Source organism: Mauremys reevesii, linkage group 5, assembly GCF_016161935.1.
Source record: "Mauremys reevesii isolate NIE-2019 linkage group 5, ASM1616193v1, whole genome shotgun sequence".
Lineage (NCBI taxonomy): Eukaryota > Metazoa > Chordata > Testudines > Geoemydidae > Mauremys > Mauremys reevesii.
In genome coordinates, this window is record NC_052627.1 from 72954477 (window position 1) to 72974933 (window position 20457).

A 20457-nucleotide genomic window follows, 5' to 3' on the forward strand; every position below is an offset into this window, starting at 1 on the left:
TGCTGGAATGCCACAGAGTTTTCTGGATTTGCAGGATTAAGCCAAATCTGAACTTCACTGCAAGAAGCCTAGTGTGACTTCATCAACCATGGTCACTGTGGCTGTGTATATTTGATAATGATTTCTGTTTGTTCATTATTTCTTCTGCTTTTGTGAGTTCATGGCTATGTATACATAATGTTCCATAAATTGCTATTTCTTATAACATAATTGTACATGCAGCATATTCACTGTTGTAATGAACTTAAGGTTGAGAGGACTTCTGATTTTTTTCCAATTGATCTTTAATGAAAGGACTGGAGTTCTTTTAATGGTATCTGATGAAAATGGATTTATCCAGTTCAAATTCGTGCTTTTTATAGACCTGAATAGCAGAGTAATGGAGACCATATAGTAAGCAGCATGGCTGAAAATCAGTTGTCAGAGAGAGTAAATGAAATTTGACATCAGATGCTAATTAATGTTACCAATGTCACATTTTCAGGAGTAATACAAATAATATGAAAAGATAGTAATGTTAACTTTTACAGCAGTGGCAAATTTGAAAGCTTTGTCAGTGAAGCACATGTATTTTTTAGAAAAAGATTTAATTCTTTTCTAAACAGCAAAATAAAATGATGGGTCTGCAGAGAACACATGAAATAATATAGCAAACAACAAATGAACCAGGCTAATGTAAAGGTGTGGAGGGCACTTACTTATTCCATTTTAGGAGAAGAAGCTGGATGGTTTTGTGGAATTATTTTGTGCATATCCTAAAAATGAATTAAATTGTGAATAATCACTATCTTTTCATCTCTGAATTTTTCCATGACCAGTGTGTCTCAGATCCTTCTGAAATGAATATTTATTTTACATATTCATATTCTTTCCAATGTATAAAGCACAAAAGGACATCAATACTAGGCTCTGAGTGTCCTTGGCGATTAATTAAAAATACAATGGAACAAAAATTTAAAAAATGACAGTAGAATGCCAAAAGACTTTCTCAGCACAAACTATTATATAGAACTCAAATCTCTTTTGAACTCAAACCCAGTATGGCCACTCTTATGTTAGCTTATATTATGTTATGTTGACTATATAGATAGACTTTGTGGTCTCATCAACCAGATTTGTGCTATTTTGTGCCAGGAGGTGGGGAGTGAAGGGCTCCTCACATGGAATGTCTTATGAGGTCATTTAGATCAAGAGAGCTCCAGTTGGAGTGCCTACACTAATCTTAACTGAACAGTATTGCATAGAGAGAAAGCGGGTGTTTTAGGTAGTTGGGTCCCAAGTCATTTAGACCTTTGTAAGTTTAAAAACACCTTATTATTTCATCTAGTATCAGTGACCAGGATACTGCGGGTGGTGCCTACTGGTTGGTTCAGGCATCAGGAGTCAAAGCCCAGGTTCACAACCTGAGTCAGAAGCTAGATGTCAGAGCCAATGGTCAAATCTGGAGTCAGAGATCAATAATCGGAGCCAAGGGTTAGTATGGAATTACCTGAACTGAGGCCAGGTGGGCATAAGACAGGAGCAAGACTGGGAATAAGCAGGTGCTGGTGCTGTCTCCACCATGGACAAATGCTTTAAACTGCTGCTGCTGGCTTAAGAGCTGGTCTGCTGACCCTTCCAACCAACCAACCTGGCAGGGTAACCAATTAAGCATCCTACTAGGGGCTAGCTATACTCATAAATTTGCGTGGAGACTGGCTCTGATGCAGGTCAGATTTCAGATTGGCATTGCTGCAAGCCCTCATTGCTGGTACCTAGAAACCAACAGGCAGCCAACAAAGATGCCAAAGCACTGGAGTCATATAAAACAAACAAACACCTGCTTATGAGTCATCAGCAAAAGTTGAACCTAAGACTCTCAAAACAAAAGCAGATCCCTCTATCACTTGAGACAAAGAGATAACTTCATCAGCTTGCAGCTGTGGTAGGCTGTTGTCCTTCAGTGAACCGTCACTAGAGGAGGAACACAGCACACACTTTACATGTTTGTTGCTTGTTTTCACATGGGCAGAAACAACTTAACAAGAAGGATGCGTTTTGCACCATCTTCATGGTCCAAGTTGATTTTCATGTCCATATAGAGTACATTGCTGTAATATCTGCATCCAAGAAAAAGTTGCCTCCTTTGGATCTTATACCTAGAAAAAGAAATTGTCCTGATCATTTGATCCTAAATAATGGTAAACTTAACTAGTGAACAACAGATTCATGTCTTAGGGGGCCAATAGACTGCAGTTTCTTCACCCTGCCTTCATACAAATGACTCAATAGTCAAGTTGTGAATACAGTGCAGGAGTTTTAACTTGTAATCTATAATCTTGTGCTCTTATCACTAGAGTTAACTCATTAAATGAAATTAAAATTGAGGGAAAAATAGAACTTCAAATATGAAGATATTTGTTTTTTAACAGTATCCTTTACTGGAATATTTTGTCCAGTATTAGGGTCAACACTTTAAGAATTAAGTTGAAAAATTGAAGAGGACGAAGAAAAGGGTTTACAAGAATGATTCAGGGTCTGGAAAACATGACTTATTATGAGAAATGGGAGGTCTTTAAAGGAACTCAAACTATTTAGTTTATTGAAGAAAATATTAAAGGTGTCCTAATCACGGTCTATAAGGACCTATACAGAGAGCAGATTTCTGACAATAGATTTCTTTAATATAGCTGCAGATACAGGCATCACAAGATTTCGTGATTGGAAGTTTCAGTTAGCAACATTTTAAATGGAAATAAGATAATTTTTAAATTAGTTAACTGTTGGAACATCTTACTAAGGGATGCTGTGGTTTCTCTATTACTTGAGATTTTTAAATTGAGATTGGCTGTCTTTCTAGATATATTCTTTAGTTCAGTGGTTCTTAAACTTTTCAATATTGTGACTCCACCTTGCAACAGAAAGATTCAAGAACCTTCTGTGTTTCTAATCCATAAGAAAAGGAAGGGTAGATGTGACCCCCTAAAACTTTTTCAAAATTATTTTTAGGGTTCTGAACCCTCAGTCTGATAAACTGTGCTCTAGGTCAGTCACAGATATTGGACTCCATTCAGGAATTATTGGATTAAAATTCTGTGGCCTCTGTTCATAGGTCAGTTTAGGTTGCCATTGTGGTTTATTCTTGCCTTAAAAATCTATGAATTTGTGCAGTCTTTGTGTGTAGGGGAGGACGGAGGGTTGTTTTCAATGCAAAAACATGAGTTCCATGATTTGAGATTATATTTGTTTAAAATTCGTACTCATCCAGCAGACACTTCAGGCTCCATATCTTGCTGTGTGGACTAATTCTGAAAATACATACTGTGCTGTATACCTAGTAAAAAGCACTCTTTAAAGCTGTTCATGCTAGTTTGGTGCACCCGGAAAGTCAATTTTTGTCCCTCTTGGATTATTTGAAAATGCAGAGAGCTTAATTCTGTTGTGGCAAAATATGCAAGACTATATTTTATGTAACTGTTAGGTGCAATAAATGTCATTGACTACGTGAGATACTAAATGACAATAATACAAATGGTTTAGATACAACCTGAGCCAAGCAGAGTACGATTTTACCCCTCTCCTTGGTACTGACTGAAAGTAGTGTTTGGTGCTTGCTCACTAGCACCATGTCCTTCCTGAGATACTGCCTTTCATGCATTCTACATGTTGTGCATGTGTCACTCTGCAGAACCCTGCATAAATCAAAGACAGCACAGCAGGAGAGACCTCGTAGTGAGAAAAAGCACAGATCAAGTAAAATGTCATAGAATTCTTAGTATTTGAAGTGTCCTTTCTGAAGGAATGAAAGGATAATAGAAGCCTATCATTTTTACAGTCTGCTTCTGCAACATGAGTTTTACACTGCTTCTTGGTTTTAGAAGCTCCTTTTCACAGTGTCTGTATTTCAGTGAAGACGTCCCCATATTGATAAGTTAAGTTATTTTTTTGACATAATCAAAAATGAATTTCTACCAGGAGAATAGTGCTGCGGTAGGCACTGTTATATTATTTTGGTGGTTTAAGAATTGCATTCCCTTTTGGAAGCCTTTGTTCTAACCAAAATCACAAAGACTTTTTTAAAAAAAGTTCAGGTATCTATGAGAAACAGGTGGATGTTTATGTACCAAAGTACCACATCCACCAATAAATAATTCTTATGCACATTCTTTCAGCTAGTGGCAAAGTCTTATCCCCACAGATGAAGCAACTATGCTCCATTTCACTCATTATCCAAAGAGGTCCTTGTTCTTTTGGATTCACTGAGCTTTAATAGGTCTAATGGACTCAATTTCCCACCACGGTTTTCTCTTTCAAGCCCAGCCTCTTGAGATACATATTTCACTTTTCAATCCATGATTTCTTCATCTCTCTTGAACCACTGCAGGATCCTAGGTCTATGGAGCAAATTGACCGAGGCCTCTCTTATTTTTCTATGCAACCTAAAGCATATAATGTATCACTCATAGAGGTGACATACATTTTCCTTCATGCTACTGTGGAATAATGTATTCACACTACCACAGGTCAGCATGACCTTTCTCAATGCCTTAAAATAGGTTGATGTGACAAAGGAAGCAGAATTACCCATCATGCCACAGCAGCTGTTAGAGGAACACATCACAGCTGCAACATATGTCACTTTTATTTTTTCATGATAGTGTGCCAGCCATGCATTAAAATAAGACTATATTCTGACAAGCTCATAGAGATGAGTACAGGTCTTGAAACTGGTATTCATAATCTTATTCTAAGGTCTGATATTCAGAGTTTTTCCCATTTGTATTCAGAAAAGGCATGTTTTTAAAATAGCACAAATGATAAGAAAAAAAATAATAATGTAGAGTGTTTTATTGACAATTAAGTTAACCTTAGATGTGAGCAATATCATTGCCTATATCAAGGCTGAGCTTGAGGTATTTATCCACAGATGATACAGTCTAATAAAAATTCTGACAACAAAAGCTAAAGGGAAATATATTGGAGCCCTTTCATGAACTCCTCCTGCTTACCCATGTGCAACATGAAAGAAATAAAGCAGATGGTTTAGTAGGGCCACTGTTGCTGGTAACCGTACTAGTAACCGTCCAATTGCTGGCAATGGTGTGTTGGTTTGACTAGCCAGCCAATGTCCCAAAAGCATCCCCACACAAATGCAACATATATATTTCAACTGGTTTCCACAGATGACCCAATAGAGCACAGACAAATAAAATCCCAGACTGAGTCAGAAGGAATTAAAAAAAAAAAGGAAGGCAGAGTAGCAGTCCTGTTCCCCTCCAGTCACTGATGCAGAAGGCACTGTTTACCGGAAATAAAATTCTCCAAATGTACAAAGGCATCCACATGGTCTGCAAGCTGAGGGAGAAAAGGAACCTTGGAATCCTAGTGCTCTAGACTGCCAGCAGCAATAGAGTTACTAGAGGAACAAATGGACCAGCTACCTAGCATGTTGCTGGCATCCCCAGGTTCATTGTTGCTGGAGACAGCAATCCCTAAGTAGACATTGCCCAAGATAGCCACCCATGACTATTAAAATCATAATATTCCTCATTGTCCAGCCAGAAACAGGGTGGACTTGGCCTTCAGTCTGGGAGTGGACATTGGGGTTATAACAAACATTCTACTCACTTGGTTTGACCACTAACTTATCCAGGTAAGGAGCATGGCTTTCCCTACATTGCACTAGAGAAGTGAACCAACCAAGCTGATTTAACTGTGAAAGCTCCTGAATTTATCTAGCTTTCAGTATGCCTTAGAAGAGAACAGTATCCAGCCACAAGTCAATGTGCTGACAAATGGGCAGAAAAATATGATTACTTAGTGAGCAAAGCTATCAACACCTTAGTTTCATTCCACCCCACACATGCCCTCCACACCAACCAAGAAGTTCACTGATACTAATTAAGTCAATTAAGTATAAAAAGAGAAGATTAAAATGCCAGTGCATAAGACCTACTTCAATTTATCAGCATCACAAAGACTTCTTCCAGGAATATACCACCATGGTTAAAGAAGACAAGAGAGCCTTCTACTCCTCCTCCATCATAGCCAATAGAACTAGTCCACATAATAAACAAGCTAATAAACCCAGACTATGTAATCCAAACACTGAACTAGATCACCAATTACTATGAAGAGTTCTTATTCTACTTTGCAGAAGGAATCAATTGAATTAGAGCTGAATTTAAGGCAAAACCAACTGTTCGATATCAACTGACATTCACCATTTTGCTATTCCATTCCTGACACGGAAGCATAAGAAGCCCTGAAAAACATTTGAGCCAGGCATCTGTGAAAATAGATCCATGTCCCTTCTGTCTGCTAAACAGCACTGCAGAATAACTATGCCCATTGCTAACAAAAATCTTCAATGCTTCCTTCACAGAAATGAACCTAGTGACCTCAGCCAGCAGGCAAGAGGAAGGCCCTAAGGATTCCAAATTACTGCTATCTGCCATTTCCTTTCAGTTGAATGTCTGGAAAGGAAACCTGTGTCTCCAGAGCCCTTTGAAAACCTCTTGGTAAACTAGGTATTTTGGATAAAGTAGCCATTTCATACTCTGCATGAGCAGCTACTTGGGAACTGGGCTACATATTTAAGAGAGAGAAAAGTAGCAACAATAAAACAATGGAGCCACAGACTATTGGAAAAGGGGGGGAAGAAACAGTGATGTACTTTGTTTGTATACAATGTGTGGGAGGCATGTAGAGTAGAGAGTGGATCCAGTGTGCTTATCTGCACGAACACCCAATTCACACTCTTTGGTCAGACTTCTGGAAATGCTCTATTTAACACATTGTATTACATAATAACTCCCATACTTTTACTGTATTCACCAGTTCCACTCGGGACTTGTCTATACTAGAAAGTTGTACTGCTTTACCTATACTGGATAAGTACAGTTATATTTCTAAAAAGGTGTTTTATAGCAGTATAGCTATTCACATACAGGGAGGGCAATAACTACCTATACAGGTCATCTTTATATCGATATAACTGTGTTCACACTAGTGCTCTTACTGGTATAACTATTTAGACAAAAAAATCACACCCCCTAACTGACATAATTATACTGATACAACTTGAAATTGTAGCTCAAGATATCATTTTAAAAGAAATGGCTCTTTCCCCCTCCCCACCCCCAGCACTTTTTAATCAAATAAGTAATTATGCTTGCCTTGGCTTCCCACACTTCTAGCCTTCTCTTGGTAGCTTTACACAGAAGTGGCAATGTATCACTAAAAAGTCTTTTATTAAACTGGATAAATAGCAGTTCTTAAATTGCCAATTACTTGTCAATGAAAGGAAATTTACTGTTTGATTTTCACAGTAATAATTACTTTCAAATGATATCAAAGGGTTTCCTGTACTCTCCCCGCCAAATAGTATATTGCTACTTCAGACTCTCATACCTGATAAAGCCTTAGAAGAAGTCATAGGACTAAAAATGGTTTCTGTAAAAAGTCAATTTTACTCATTCAAATGTCAATTTCACAGCTCACTAGTTATTCCAAACGATATACTGCTCGGCTGAACTACATTTGTACACAAGTATTGATTCTTTGAATTTCAAAAAGCTGCTTTGGCCCACTTTTCCAGATGCTTCCTCGGTTTGATAATGAATTTACAACACAAATGGCTAGTGGAGGATTGATCAGCAGGTAGGGAATAGTTGCATGATCCTTCAAGTTAAAGCAGCTTATAAGGATATGGTCAAGGTGTGTTTAATTTTTAAAAAAATATATTTTTTTTCTTTGCTGTATGTATGAACTCCTTACTGGGAGCTTGGAAATTAACTTCTTTCCTTTCTAGTGTTTTCATTTTAAGTTCCATGGAGAATTTCCTCTGTTTTTCGTAGGATTGCTGATGACTTACTAGGGCTGAAGTGTTACTTCTCTCTTGGAGGGGAAATCCTTTGAAACCCTAATCCAACAAAACACTTAAGCACATGCTTAGCTTTAACCACATGGCTAGGCCTATTGACTTTAATGGGGATAGTCACCCACACACTTGTGTTTTGCTGAGTGAGGAAATGAATAATTTGTTCTGAAAAATAAACTGCATATAAAGAATTACATGTTCTTTTCAAACAGAAGTAACAATATAATTAGTCCAAATTTTGGACAAACCAGCCCTGACAACATCTTAAGAGCTGCAAAATGTTGGCGTAAAACATTTGATTGTTCAGTATAACAAACATTTTACATTTGGACAAAAGCGAGAGGCACACCCCATGTGTTAGGCACTGTACCGTAGTACAGTAGCTTAATATAAAGTCAGTCACTTTATGCCTGAGTTATATTATAAAAATTACCCTTTTTAACTTTATCAGAAATTAAAACTGTTCCAAGTGTTGGAGGATGGGTGATACTGTGAACATTAGTTGCATGAAAGTATTTGAAAAGATCTGAAAGCAATTAACCTCTTCAGTGGACCTTTTCTGGACACCACCAAAAGTTATACAAACCTGCCGCCCATCCTGCCTCACTTCTGCACAAGCCAGCAAAACTGTCAGAGCACACATCATTGTGGGGATGATGCAGTGTGTGTTCTCCCTTGCATACCAGGAGCTCTACAAGGGACTGGGATCCTTCTGGGATAGAACAGTTCCAAATAACCCCATTACTCATGGCTTTCTGCAATTTGCACAACTGGCCTTATGGCCTCTCCTTGGCAAGCCAGGGACCAAAATAGAACCATCGGACAACCTACAAGCACATCAATGGGACCCCTTAAAAGACAAATGAGTGCAGACATGCATGCCCCACATGGAAGATTTTTGGTTTCTTTGATGCTTGGATTACTAGGCAACAATGGGTTTGGGAGTGCCATTTCAAAATATTTCATAAATGTTTGCAAAAATTAATATTGAACTCACTCAAACATGAAGGGGTAAGCGGTAATTTTGCAAAATTCTAGTAACTAAGGCTTCCTTCTGAGATTCACTCTTTATGTGAAGGAATTCTGCCATTACTTAGTTCAAAAGCATTAATATAAACTCATTTACATTTTCTTAATCTCATCAAATAGTGATAATTTTTAAATCATTGCAAAAATAATTCAGTGTATATTTATGAATAGGAAAGATATTTGGTAACAACAAGAATAAAATGGTATCTCACATCCTTCACACTTTTCTCTGGTAGAGGCCCAAAGTCCAATGGGCCCAAGTAATTCTTAAAGACACACACATACCCAAGTGATATGTACAGATATCATGATCTAGTACAAAGTGAGTTTATAATGTACTGGATTCAAAGTCAGTGCAACTTGGTATGTGGTGCAATTTACTAATCTGTATCTGTCATTAGAGCTGATCAGAAGACTTATGTTAAAAATGAAACTTCACGAAAAACAGGATGTGGTAGAGAACTGTGACTAGTTCTACTATATCATCCATCCATTTAGATAATCTATTAGAAGAACTTTCAAGTCTGCTCCTGATCTTTAGTTTTGAGTTAAGCTTGTTATGAGTTTAACTCTGAATTACTACATATTCATCAATACAAAGGTTTTAACAACGCTATACTTCACATAGTGTAATGTGAATCTATGGATAATCAACCATTTGTTGATCTGAATATATACGCTATGGACATTGAGCTAATTATGTTGGCCTGACTGGAAGTAGTTATCATGTTTTCTAAAAGTGTTTGAAAAATGTTGCATTATGGTGTCATGTAAAGACAATGCAAAGTTGTTACAAAATCTGATTCTTTAACTGCTGATTGATATCATTCCCCTCTGGAGTTTTGTTGCAAGTGATTGACAGCCCATTACAACTTAGTTAGGGCCTCTGGAAAAAATATTGTGGGTAAGGAGTGGGAATGGGCTAGCTGGAAATAATTTTATATAAGAAACATTTTCCAGTAGGGGGGAAATGTCAAGAGAGTATTATGGCTGCATGGAAATATATAGAAATAATAGCAGGAGCAACTTCTCTATTTTAACCCCTGCATTACAGTTGTTTATAACTAGAGCTGATTGAATTATTCATTGTGAATAATGTTTTGGAATCAAATGGCTTAATTTAGGCTTGTACAAGATGAATTCTCCTGTATTGAGCAGCAAAGAATCCTGTGGCACCTTATAGACTAACAGACGTTTTGGAACATGAACTTTCGTGGGTGAATACCCACTTTGTCAGATGCAAGTAGTGGAAATTTCCAGGGGCAGGTACATATATGCAAGCAAGAAGCAAGTTAGAGATAACGAGGTTAGTTCAATCAGGGAGGATGAGGCCCTGTTCTAGCAGCTGAGGTGTGAAAACCAAGGGAGGAGAAACTGGTTCTGTAGTTGGCAAGCCATTCACTCCTGTATTGAGTTATCACATATAGGTCTATAGAGTAAGGTATTTAAGCATATGTCTGAGTTTAAATGTGTGAGTAATCCCATTTTCAGTGGAACTATTCCTGTTTAAAGTTAGATGCATGTTTATATACCTTGCTGAATCAAAAATATAGTATATCTTTATACTTTGATTAGTAAGTAGTTTAAATGTAAATAGGTAACTATTGCATAGTTGGGCTGAACGTTCCTAGATCTTTTAAGATTCTGGAATAGAACCATAATCACCACCTTCATAATTACATTTCATTTTGCCATCTGCCTTGAAATATAAAGTGGAGTACTGAGCCCTTCCCAGTAGGCTAGAGCATTTTTTAGCACAGTTGTTTTAACTGGCTCTCAAACTCTTATTTCCACTGTTAGGCTGTATAGAGACATGGGGCAATCCTTCATTGTTTAGGGGCGTTGGTTTCAACTGTTCACACTTTGTGTAACTGAGAACTGAAAGGGCACACAACTTGACCAATTTCTTATTAATTTTTAGTTAGAGACTCAATATACATCAATACATTTCTACTATAACGCTCCCAGAACACACTTGTGTGCTAAGGATGAGTTCTGTTTGAAACCTCCAGAACTGTTAGTTCTGAACAGCACTCACAAAAATGTGGAGTTCTTTCCTGCATCTAATGATGGCAAATGACTTCCAATCTAATCCTTAAAACTAGAGTTGGTCAAATTATTCATTCATTGTATTTTCCTTGAACTTCTTTTTTGGATTTATTTTAAATGATGTGTGAATATCATCAGTGAATAATTCTTGATGTGCTGAGAAATGAAAATTCTGCAATCAACATACAATTTGTGCTGTCTTAGTTAATTACATTGAAGTCTGCATGATGCTGTTTCCATTCCTTGATTGGTTGATGTACTTAATAAAAAAAAGTATTAATTGCAAATTGAGTGTACAATCTGAAACTGTATTGATGGCCACTATTTGGTATTCAAACAAATCCAGAAAAACTGGGTTTGTCAAATTGTATACCATAGTCCAGCAAAACATTTAAGCACATGCAGGTATTTCTATTGAGTTAGTCAGGAAGGGTCTTACTCTATAAGAAGTTGTAGACTTCAATTGTTTGTTTGTTCTTACATTTACAATTCTGGTGACTGATGAAATAAAGGAAAGTTTGGAGGATCTCATTGCCCTATTTTTACTCTTTTTATCTCCCTGTGTGTTTTACTCTAACTCTATTTTTCTTATAGGAATCTCCCAAAAAAGCTTATCTGCCAGAATTCAGGCTTTTGTTTTTGTTTTATTTTGTTTTTAAATCAGTGCTACAGTTTTTCAGAAGACTACAAAATCGGGTGCCTTTTTGCATCAGTAGCTCCATTCCTTACAGCAGAAAGTATGGTTTCCTCCTCTTGGGCATAGAGGGACATATACCAGGGCTTAAAAAAAAGTGCAGTGATGTATAAATGTGCACCGGAATATTTAAAAAGTGCACTGACCTTTTAGAAGTGTGCATACTAGTAACATCAAGTGATCTGTGGAATTTTAAACACTACTTAAAGTTACCAATGCTGCTGCCTAATCAACAATGACATTTTGAATTGTTTTTGTGCTAAGTTGCCTGAGAATGCATCTCAGCCATGTGATAACTTTCATTTGCAGTGATGTCAATGCTGGCACAAGAGCAGTAGTAAGCAAATATTAGAAGAGAAAGGTGAAAGAGAACTGAGGAAATGCCACAGGTTTTTTCCTTCATGAGTATTCAATCCCATAGCAACTTGATTCCAACAAGACTAGTCTGCAACATCTCCTGCTGTGTAATTTGCCAACAGATTTTCACAGATTTTTTTTTAAGAAATGGGCTTATAAATCCTACTTCTGGTTCTGTTGCTGATAGGCTAATATTTCTATCTCCCTCTCTGCACTTGTCCACCACTTTCCATTGCTTTACATAGAATCATGGAATCTTAGAACTGGAAGGGACCTCCCGTTTGTTCAGATCATTTTGTTTTATTTCTTTCTTCTCCTGTTTGCCTGCAACTGATTCATATTTTTGATCTTCCATTTCTATATGTAGAGATCTTTAAGTTAGACACCATCACTTGCAGTTCCCTGTTAGGTTTACAGTATTTCACGCATTCCTATAGTCTGTGAACCCAAAACTGAAGCCAAGGTCACTTTGGTTTTGTCCTTGTAAAACAAAAGCTTATATGAAGTTCTCACAAATCCAATCCACATCTTCCTGAGCCATCTCTAATTAAGAGTGCTCTCAACTAAGTACTTCCTAGGAGAGTATCAGAACTAATACTATAATATGCTTTTGTTCCCTGGTGTATGTGTATAAAAAAAGTTCTGTTCATAAATTCAGTACATTTAAGGAATAAAATAATGATGGAAACACATAACAATTTATAGTGAAGAAACATGATTGAAATCTGAAACTGAAGACATTTCATCTCACTCTGGGCTTGACTGTGGAGTTACCACAAGTTCTGAGTAAGGTGTAATATATAGTTGTGCTGCCTCAAGGGCAGGCTAAGGAGCAAATTCTGATTCAGTCCCAATTTGGTTACAAACCTTCCCTTTCTTCATCAGGCTGGGATGGGAGGACATTCTGTGTCAGCCCTTTACTTCATAGAATCATAGAACTAGAAGGACCTCGAGAGGTCATCTAGTCCAGTCCCCTGCACTCAAGGAAGGACTAAGTGTTATCTCCCTCCTCTTTGTAACAATCTTTTTTGTACTTAAAAACTGTTATCATGTCCCCCTCTCAGTCTTCTCTTCTCCAGACTAAACAAACCCATTTTTTTTCAATCTTTCCTCATAGGTCATGTTTTCTAGACCTTTAATAATTTTTGTTGCTCTTCTCTGGACTTTCCCCAATTTGACCACATCTTTCCTGAAATGTGGCAATCAGAATTGGGCACACTACTCCAGTTGAGGCCTAATCAACGTGGAGTAGAGCAGAAGAATTACTTCTAGTGTCTTGCTTACTCTACTTCTGCTAATACATTGCAGAATGATGTTTGCTTTTTTTTGCAACAGCGTTACACTGTTGACTCATATTTAGCTTGTGATCCACTATGACCCCCATATCTCTTTCTGCAGTACTCCTTCCTAGGCAGTCATTTCCCATTTTATATGTGTGCAACTGATTGTTCCTTCCTAAGTGGAGTACTTTGCATTTGTCTTTATTGAATTTTATCCTATTTACTTCAGACCATTTCTCCAGTTTGTTCAGATCATTTTAAATTTTAATCCTGTCCTCCAAAGCACTTGCAGTCCCTCCCAGCTTGATATTGTGTACTTGAAACACTACTCCCCACCTCCCCCGCAGGTTTAGCTCACCTGGTTGGTATATCTGGGGGTAGAGTCAAGGCTCCACACATTCCCTGTCCATCTGCATGGGAGAAGAGGAGTAGTACCAGCTCTACAGAGGAAGCTCTTTCCTCTGCACTGTGACCTGCCATACCTACACAGGTGTATTGGGCAAAGACAACCTTGCTCCGTGAAAGCAGTGAAAGTAAAGATTGTCACTATATACTCAGATACTACAATGATGTACATAGATTGTACATTTAGATATATTATCCTGACCTTAAATTCTCCTATGGTTCATAGATGAACTTTATAACAGTAAACCATGTTAATTAATTTTTCAAAGCAAACTTCCATTTAGATTCTTCAATCCAATTAAATCCAGACTTATTTCTCTGGTGAGACTTTACCTTTGGGGACCCAGGTGGTGTCCAGGCTTTTTCTTATGGGAGTCCTTTACTTATTTCCCTTCTGCAGACGATAGCATTGATTGACTGATATGTTAAAGGCTACACAGAGCAAGAATGATCAGATAGTATCACAGTAATCCCCCATTCTCATTCTTGTTAATTCTTTTAATTACATGCAGTCACTTTGTACAAAATTGTTACTTTGCCTTTATACTTCAGGTTTCTAGATGAATGATAAAAGGTCCAGTGAATATATGTAAGCATTTAGACTTTGTTTTACCCTTTAGCTTTCTTTCCCACTCTGTTTATTCCTCCTCTGAAATCTATCTCTGTGGATTTCAGAATCAGTTGCTTCACAAATTAGACAGATGGCTACAGTACATGTGTACTGCATATTAATTTAATCAAACAAAACTAGTGCATTAGCAAATCAATAAATTACATTAGTACAGATCTTGTAAATTGCATCTTCCTTTTAGTTGGCAGCATGTGTATGACTGTGGAATTGATTCTAGACATAAGAATAAACCCTTTAAAAATATATGGCATAAAGAAGGAATATTTTCCTTTCTGTGTGCCGTATTGTCACATCTGACAATTGTTGCAAAGCTTTCATTAATGATATGACACATAAAGGAATGACCCACCAATTTTCTGGTAACAAATTAAAGAAATACAAAATTGTTGTAAAGGTAGTCCATTTCTACAGTGACTATATCAACTGAAATGAAAATGCAGCTATATATATAATAAAAATGAATGTTAAAAGAAAACTACTTGTGTAAGTAACAGTCTTCATTACCAGAGGGGTAGCCGTGTTAGTCTGAATCTGTAAAAGCTGCAAAAAGTCATGTGGCACCTTATAGACTAACAGACATTTTGGAGCATGAGCTTTCATGGGTGAATACCCACTTTGTCAGATGCATCCGACGAAGAGGGTATTCACCCACGAAAGCTCATGCTCCAAAACGTCTTTTAGTCTATAAGGTGCCACAGGACTCTTTGCTGCTTTTACAGTCTTCATTACTATCACACAGGAAGCAGTCTCAGTCACTCGGATTCACCTGGGGTAAAATGTTGTCAACTCTCAGTTTTATCACCAACTTCATCTTGGCTGGTGCTGGAGCTAGTCGTGGCATGAGATAAGAAGCTTCAGTCCTTCCTGAAAAACTTGCCTCAGATTGGCTGCCTTCATTACTTCCCCGCCTCTTAGGTAAGAACAGCCAATCAGAGTTTCTACTGGAAGATGGTGGAGCGCTTCTCCTCCATCACCTCAGCCTTCAGGAGCAGAAAGTAGTTTTCAGGTATGTAAAGGAATAGAGGGAGCAGCCAACTCCATTTGCACAGGATGGAAGGAAAAAGAAGAAAGAGCCCAGCTCCTCAGGGCATATCTGCTCCCTCCTCTTCCTTCCCCTCCTGTGATCAAAGGATCAGCTCCTCCACAGCTACACACCCCTCCCCCTCCACACACACACTCCATCTGGGCAACAAGGCCTGTGAAGGTACAGAGGAGGGTAAAGAAACTACTTTAACTGTCCCCCCACGTGGGGGGGGGTGGTGGTGGTGGTGAAGAACACCTGGAGCTACAGGATGAGCAGAGGTGAGCCTGGAGGGCTACCAGGGGCATAACTAATTGCTGGGCTGAGGGACAGGTAGATGTAGAGGGCAAAGTTGATGTGGGGGCTGGGATGCATAATTAACTGCTGGTTGGAGGATGCAGCTGAAATAGAGTTTGGGGGTTTGAGGAGAAGCTGGAAGATTTCCAGAGTCAGGCCGGGAGTGAGAGCTTTTGCAGCGGGGGCTGGAATCTTCTTACCTTCTCCCAAATGTATTAAGTAACTGCCACATACAGAGTGGCAGTAGGCAGGGGAAATTTAAAAAATCAAAAGGTAGACTTAAAAACACAATATAATCATTAAAAAACAGTCATAATGTTTTGGGGTCTGACTCATGCCTTCTGAACTTTTGGAGCTGGCAATGCTGGTAAACTGAATTGGATTGGCTATGTCCTCCTGAAACTGACTGGCTAGGCCATTGAACCCAAAGGCTGAAATGTTCAAGCACAAATTGTGAGCTGATCCTTCAACCCTTACTTGAGAAAGCACTCCATTGACATTCATAGACCACTCATAACCAAAAGAACTACTTGTCTGAATAAGTGAGTAAGGGACGTGGGAGCAGGCAATGTGTTTGCAATTTTGATTGACTAAATGAAAAGTAGTGGGGACTTGCTACAGTTTATATATAAACACTCTCTCACACTTAAGTTCATTCTTAAGCAGAGTCCCAGTGCAAGCCCTATGGACTTAAATTCCCTAAAATTGAGATTTAAGTGGTGGATAGGCCTTGCAGGTAGTGGGCCCCATTTGAACAAAGCTGTGTTTCTCGTTATGAAGGTTGACCATCCATTTGTTCTTCACTTATATTCAATGTACTGGCTATTCCCCTCTTAAAGAGTATCTTTCAAAGAAATAATGAGGCAAAAGTGGAACATCCAGGTATAATATCACAACTGGACATTAATGTTTAGAGCCAGCACTCCCAGGAATGAGGAATGATGTAAAAACATGTGGACCTACTTGCACAAAGGGTGCCAAGATGAATTTTGTTCTTGGTTTGATCTGGCAGAGCTACTCTTTTGAATCAGGACTGATTGTGATTCCCAGTCTTGGCAGGGTTCTCAACGTATGGACTGGATTTTTCAGATCTTACTTATGTGAATATTCGCAGTGATATTTACATTCACAACTTACTTCCACTTGTAACCTGAGTTAAGTTTTTTGTGTTTATGGAATGGATATGCTGCTGAAATGATAGACTCTAAAGTCACAGATGTGGGAAGCAGGTAGGTAAAGATTCAGGATAGCCCTGTATGTAGTTTAGCCATAAGCAGTCCCCAAAATAAATCCCAAAATTTGTTATGAATCCCAGGGATTAATAATTCTTATTTTGATGATTGATTGTGGAATAATTTCTAGAAGATTAGTTGCACACCCTTCTGAAAAGTCCAGACAGTATGGCACTATCATTCATCAAATAAAAATTTTGTGCTTACTTCACCTGATCTTTTTTTTTTTGAATGATAATTTTCAAAAATTCTCATCTTTCTCATTTTCATTCTACAAAAATGTTCAATACTAGGCTGTCAAAGGAACTGAGCACATACACTATCAGCTTGCAGAAAAAAATTGGCTAGAATTAAATTTACTATTTCATTTGTAATTCAGCCACATACTGAATGATTATCAATAAATCTAAATTAATGTAAAGGCTTCTGCATTGGAAATTATGGAATATCTATAGCCATGCTGTCTTCCCGTTTTAGTAACTACCTAAATAACGAGATAAAAATTAATTTAATACATTCAAGAGTTAATGCTGTAATGTCTTGAAATCTCTTCATCCTCTTACTGTCACTTGTATAATTCTTAATACCTAATATTAAATTTAAGATAAAAATGCACTTTTTGTAGTGTGGCCCATACGGCCATTGTCTCTTATCCTTTCTTCACACGTGACTCATGAGCTCAGTTTGTTGATACTGACAATTACATGAAGAGCAGTTGGAATGGAGATTTAGACTTGGAAATAGATTTGACTCCTATAAACCATGATCCATTGATAAACTGTGAAACAGACAAATCTTGAATAATGCTCAACAACTTTTAAAACCTTTCAATCATCCATTACTTGAGATTAATCATTTTTAGTACAAAATGGCTTCTCTACCTTATTAAAACTCAACTTTATCCAGTTTCTTATTTATCCATGAATGTTGTGTGGGTTTTTGTTTGTTTGGTTTGGTTTTTTGCACTTCTGGCTTTACTGATTTCCTTGTCACCCAGTAATTCTTCCAGTCAAGATATCCTGAATTTTGATAGAATTAGCAACCAGTTCACAGTCCTTAATGGATTTGATAGAGTTAGAAATGGTTACAAGCAAATAAAGTGAAAAATGCTTCTAGAAAACTAACACTTAACAAAACTATCGTCTTGCTTCTAGGTAAGATTTTTACCACACTTCCCTGCAGCAAGATGGCTGATCCCCCTCCCCTGGTCAGGATTTGTTCCAGAAGACATATGATTGGTTCCTTTGTCTTGTTAGGTGAAAGATAACTTGGGGTACTTTTGTGGTCCAGTGAACCTTTAAAATGGATTATTTTGAAGGTCACCCTTCCAAAGTAAAGTTCATTCAAGTTGTAAAGAAAGACACACAGAATCTGGTGGTGAAGGAAGTTCCAGGCTGTTTTTTTCCCCTGTTTCCTCAGTCTGCTTATAAGGCCCAGGCCACTAATAAATCCTTACCCAGCTCTACACCCTCTAACAGAAGGTACTCGGTCAGTCACGCTACAGGTGTGGAACATGACTCTAACTGGGGTTCTTTTCCCTTCTCTAGCAAGTGATGGGAGCTTACCCCATCACGACAACCTTAAAATTTTTTAACATAGAGTAAAATCATGATGCCATGGCTCTTATTTATTTTTTATTTTTTTTAACTCAGACTTTACTCCACCTACTGAAATCAATGGGAGCTCTGCATGAGTACAGAAAGAGTAAAAAAATAAATGAGGACCTAATTATTTATTTTATCCTTTTTTGGTATGGAATTATTCTTTTATTTCATATTTGTAGCAAAAAGAACTTTGGACGCAAATCCCATGATAACATTTCTGATATAACTGTGTAAAATCAAACTTTACAAAGTGTATTTGCTAAAATGAAATTTCAGCTATACTCCTGAGGGTAAAACTGGCTTTCCTGTGCTAACTGTTTAGGGCCTCCTAGAGCATGCACACAATAGGTTTTGATATATTACGGAGAATAGTAAAATGCTGTGAAATAAATTAATCTTTGTGTTGGCAATACCACCAGCCTGAGCCGCAGAAAGCTCTTTACCCAGTGCTCATAAAGAGAGAGATTTATTTTAGAAGGCATGGTTCTCATTGTGTGTGGATACTGTGCTATTTTGCAGTGTACTTTAACTACTGTAATACTGCATGTCAGAAGTGAACTGAATTATAATACACATCTAGAAGGCACCAAACCCCTACATGGCTAGCAAAGCAGGAAAAGTCCCCTAAACTCTGTAAATCCATGAATTAAATTGCACTGCTAGAAGAGGGCCTCATCCTCCCTGATTGAACTAACCTCGTTATCTCTAGCCTGCTTCTTGCTTGCATATATATACCTGCCCCTGGAAATTTCCGCTACATGCATCCAACGAAGTGGGTATTCACCCACAAAAGCTCATGCTCCAATACATCTGTTAGTCTATAAGGTGCCACAGGACTCTTTGCTGCTTTTTTAAATTGCACTGTATTTTTCAGTTCTTCATCAGCAAATACTCCATATAACATACCCTGGTGTTAAAAGATGAGTCCATGCTTAAAATATCAGTAGAAAGCTGTATCAATCGTCTCTTAAATAAAATGAAGATAATTTTGATAATTTTCACAGCTTGAAACATGTAATCTTTTCCCACACAGCAGTAAAATAATAGCAATATTTTAGGTTTACACAGAGTTGTGAAGTAGATGATGAGCAACTATCTGTTCTCATGCCATGCTGACGCCACTTTGGGACACTTAAGGAAATCACATACCTTGCTTTCTTATTTCCAAGTGTTAAGCCTATTAATAAACACAAACATTATTTGTATAGAAAACAATCTCTTTTCATCAAGACCTCTAGTTAGCAGAGGATTTTTTTGATGGCTTCCTCCTGGTTTTTGTGTGTGTGTGTGAGAGAGAGAGAGAAATCAGGTAAAAATTATTTCTGATGTGTAAAAGGCAGTTTATTTTGATGAGTTAGAGTGATTCATGAGTTTGTGACTGTGGATATTATATTCTATGAACATAATGTTCATTTTTCATGTTTGTTTCCTTATTTGTTTAATAATGATCAACAGAGAAGGGCATTTCTTGGCACTTACATACTGGCAGTCTACTCTGTATTCTTTGCACACCTAAAACTCCTGTTTAAGTCAATTGGAGCTAATGGTGCCCAAGGAATGCAAGATCAGGCACTTAAAGAAGTTGAATTTACCTATCCTGGAATCATCGTTGCTGAAGCACTTTGAAATCTATGGTTAAAAAGTGTCAGGTACAAAGTACTATTATTATTATTATTTTTCATTATTGTGACAATTTGAGGATTCTATGTATAGCTTATGAATTCAATCTGATACTGTGGACTTTCTGTGTATCTATCAAACTACAAACTCCACTCTGTAAGGCTGGTGTGTCTGCTGCCTTTGTCTCCATCTTGGACTGAGATTCCAAGAGATGGTGACACAGGGCTAACAACTGAGGGTCATTAAACCTTGATAGTCTTCTATTCAAATGGAAGTCACCGTGGACAAAGTAGGTGGCTAAAGAAAGCGGGGAGAGTTTGCTGTGGGAGCCTGATGAGACAGGAGACCTTGCCTACCTGAACACAGATTAACTCACT

General features: G+C 37.7%; 1 long non-coding RNA gene across 1 annotated transcript in view; it reads right to left on the reverse strand.

Annotated features, from left to right (window-relative positions):
• Positions 1 to 351: 351 nt before the first annotated feature.
• Positions 352 to 20457, reverse strand: part of LOC120405791 — a 33905-nt gene continuing 13799 nt past the window's right edge. The window contains exon 3 of the long non-coding RNA XR_005598882.1: positions 352 to 2138. This is a non-coding gene — a long non-coding RNA (uncharacterized LOC120405791). The remainder of the gene's footprint in view (positions 2139 to 20457) is intronic.